Source organism: Mus pahari, chromosome 2 (genome assembly GCF_900095145.1).
Source record: "Mus pahari chromosome 2, PAHARI_EIJ_v1.1, whole genome shotgun sequence".
NCBI lineage: Eukaryota > Metazoa > Chordata > Mammalia > Rodentia > Muridae > Mus > Mus pahari.
The window spans coordinates 142,231,386-142,235,297 of record NC_034591.1 but is presented as its reverse complement, the minus strand read 5'-3'; the positions used below and the strand labels follow the sequence as shown (position 1 = coordinate 142,235,297).

At 55.4% G+C, this 3,912-nt stretch overlaps 1 long non-coding RNA gene across 1 annotated transcript in view; it reads right to left on the bottom strand.

The window, feature by feature from the left end:
• LOC110315930 overlaps nucleotides 1-3,912 on the bottom strand; it is a 62,084-nt gene that overhangs the window by 56,538 nt on the left and 1,634 nt on the right. The window lies entirely within an intron of this gene.

Here is a 3,912-nt window from a genome sequence, read left to right as displayed (position 1 = left end):
CGGCCGGGTGAGGCGTGTCCTGAAGCTGAATCAGTAACTAAAAAGTAAATGGTTAAATCTTTAACATATTTTTTTTTTTTTTTTTTTTTTTTTTTTAAATCCAAGGGAGAGGTGCGAGGTGGGTGAGCCGCCTGCAGGCCCTGGCTTCTGAATCCATTCCCAGCTTATCCTCTGCCACGAGGGCTCTACCTGCGTCCGCGCCGACACCCACCCGAGGGTCTCTATGATGCACAACCTGGGAGACTGGGTTCACCAGGTCTCCTGTGGGAGTGGCTCCTGAGTACGCTTTTGCACTTTAGTCCTCTTGGTCCAGGTGTGGGAGCCTCCAGCCTGGGCTCTTCATTTTCCAACTCTGTCCTACCCTCTCCCCTTTCTCGCTGTTTACATCCAGTTTTCATGTCTTCCCCCACTCATCTTTCTGAGCCTTTTCTCATGTAGCTCTCTCTACCTTAAGCAACCATCGGGTCTGGGAGGTTTAATTGCCTGACCACCCATTTGTCCATGAAGTAACACGAACAGTGCTTTATTCTTCCAGGGAGCCAGGGAAGAGGTAATGACCCCCAGTTTCTGGACGGAGATGTCCCCGCTCCGAGGTGACCAGCGGGGATCCGAACCAGCGGCACCCCGGGGTTGGAGCGTCCTCAGGGTCACCTGGCTGGCTGGTATCCGCCAGGTGAGCTTGTTAGAATGTGTGCCTAGGTGGCAGGTTCCTGCAGAAATATGCCTATAAACACCCAACACCCGGCTGCACCTTACACCTACAGGCTTTGTACACTTTCCAACCGAAACTGCTAGGCACAAGAGGGAGGGAGACGAGAGGGGGCACGTCCCGGAGGGATGGAAGTTCAGGAAAACTCGTATTTGATTCAAGTTTATCACTCTACCTGGGTCCCTACTCAGTAAAGGATCTTTCCACCTTCGGGGGTTTAAAAAAAGAAGTGGTAAGGGAGGAGAGCTCTTATTAACCCTGGCGCTACCTCCACAGCAGAGCACACTCGTGCCTCTGCACACCCGAGTCCACACGCAAGAAATTAAGTACACTTGCCCCTAAGGCGGTATGCCCTTTCTCATGTACTAACTGGCGCACTTTTTATTTAAAAAGAAAGAAAGAAAGAAAGAAAGAAAGAAAGAAAGAAAGAAAGAAAGAAAGAAAGAAATGAAGGAAAAAAAAAAAAGAAATGAAGATTTTTAAACACGTGGTCAGAGTGGCAACCGACAGAGAAAACACAATTCCAGTCCCAACCTCTCAAGGAACATGCTGCCAACCTCCGCACCCTCTCACGCCGCACCCCACGTGCTGGGGACGGATTCGCAGCGAGGTTCACCTTCAGGAACCCTCAGTAGGAGGGGGCGGAGGATGGGGGAGCTGATGCAGAGGGCCTCTCCTGCGGGACACGCTTTAACTTTCCCATCACCAGACCAAGGGGCCTCCGTCCCGCGACCCTCTTCCCCCCCCCCTCCGCAGCTCTCTCAGCCGCAGGCCACCTCTCCCACCCCCAAGATCCCCTCCCCGCTGGAATTTCACTGCAAAGCCAGGAGTGGGGGATGGAAGAGGCGAGGGGCCCTCCGCTGGCTCTGGGAGGACCTGCCACCCAGACTTTATCCTCCGGGTGGGCTAGCCCCGACGACGACCACCCGCCTCTTCTCCGCCCCCGACCTCCGGATGCTGTCTTCACTGGAGATGCCGAGGAGACTGCGTGGCTAGCCTTCGAGTGGTGGTGGGGGGTAGGATGCCCCCCCAGGCTTCTCTCTTGGGGTAGATGAATACCTCAGTACAGCTCTGACGCCCCGTACTTTGTGCCCCTGTGCAGGAGCAGTGTCAGATCTGCTCCTCAGAGGTGGCCCTGGGGAAATTTTAAGTAATTGCTTTATAGGGTCTTAAAGCATAAATTTAGGTATATGTGCACGATAACACCAAAACCTCTATTCGGGAAGCCCATCTTGAATAAATCCCTCAAGTGATGGACAAGAGTGCACTAGACAAGCGTCACCTTGGGCGCAGGACCGTTCCGTCTTAAGTTCGCAGCTTGAGTTTTTCAATGAGTTCTCCCCCACCCATCTCCGAAAACTAATGGCTTCCATTGCAATTACACATTTTCCTCGCCCGCCCCTTCCCTCCCCTTTCTTTACATGCAGTAGATTGGATACTAATTCCCGCTGCCATTGATAGGGTCCGAGGAGCCCGGGCCCCTGTGCGGGCCTAGCCCGCCCGGGTCCCCGCTCTCCCTCCGCCTTCCCCGGGCTTCCTTTTGATGTAGCGGAGAAGGCGTCCTACTTTAAAAAAAAAAAAAAAAAAAAAAAAAAAAAGTAATCTGCCCGGTAACAATCAGCGCGCAGTAGCAGGAGCCCCAGAGCTATTGGCTATGCAAATAGAGGGAGGGGAGACGGCGCCCCAAACTCTTACTCACCCTTTTAAAGTGATATTCCCCTCCCCCCGCCCACCCCTTCCGCCCCACCCTCGTTTAAAGGGGCTGGCCCAGGGCCGGAGTTAAACGCTTGCACCTCGGCTTTATTGCCTCCCCTCCCGGGCCTTTCCGAGGGCCCACGGGTGGTGCTCCCACTGCGTGCCACCGCCTTCCCCCAGCCTCCGCTAGCCTTAAGCGTCCCTGATCGCCCCCCCTTCTTAAGGAAGGAGGGACTCAGTGGCCCTCCATGTGCCTAGAAGGGTGCAACCCACGCCATGCTATCTGCACGTGCCAGCGTGGGCACCATGCGGGGGACCACTGGGTCGTCGCCCCTTCCTCCTTTAATATAGTTAAAGGCAGGGTGGGAGCAGGAAGGAGGTGAGGAAACGCCAACGTGTCCCCCTCTACCAACAGCCTTGACCACAGAATGCTTTAGAGCACATGTCAGAGCCGACCCCAAAAATCCTGGCGGAAGGATGAGGCGCGAGCCCCCCACAGGATCGGGGATTGAGGGGTGCAGGACTCAGGCGCCCCCGGGGAAAGGAAGGGTGGCCTTGCTGGCGCAGGGAGAGCCAAACCTAAACCCTCCCTCTCCCCCTCCCTGGCCCCTCCCGAGCCATTTCCTAGAAAGCTGTATCAATGTGGCCACGCTCCGCGCAGACACCTAGGGCGGCTTGTCAGCAGATGCAGGGGCGAGGAAGCGGGTTTTTCCTGCGTGGCCGAGGCCCGCGGAGGAACTGCCGCTAGCCCTGCCCCCCGGCCTGAGGCTTCCCTGAGCGGCTGGCCGCGTTGCCCAATGGCGCCCCCAAGAACAGGAAGGTTTCTGCAGGAGGGTCATATTCTACTAGGCTTGAGAAGCACCCCTTTCTCCAACATCCACCCCCTCCTCCTCTTCCTCTCCACGCACGTGGCTTGGGGCCGGAAAACGCTCGAAAGTTATCAGGAGTCTAAGCTTGAGGGGCATAATCTTTATCCCTGGGTTTGCGAGGTTGCAATTTTCTCAAATCACCCTTTCCTTGTTCCTCATTTAGGGGGTCTACTTCTAAGTTATCTGAGCTCATCCACATGTAAAATCTACCTGAATTGAATAGTGGGCTATTTTAATGATCACATTGCAAACCTCCGAAGTGAGAGAGAGAGAGAGAGAGAGAGAGAGAGAGAGAGAGAACACACTCTTTATGCCCCCATGGTATGCCTACAGAATGTCAGAAAGGATAATCAATAGGAATCCATGGGGTTTGTGGGTTCCCCTATCCGGGGCCCCTAGCATGCGGGGCTGGATGGGGAGAGGGCCTCGGAGAAGTAGGGAGAGGGGGTGGGGGTGGGGAGCGGGGGATCGTGTTTGAAGTTTGGTCAGGCCAGCTGCTGTGCTCCTTAATAACAAGAGGGAAGGGGGGGAGGGAGGGAGAGATTGAAAGGAGGGGAGGGACGCCAGAGGAGGGGAGGAAAAGGGGAGGAGGAACCTGAGAGGGGGAGGAGATCTAACTGCCCTTCCAGCTTGCGTCAC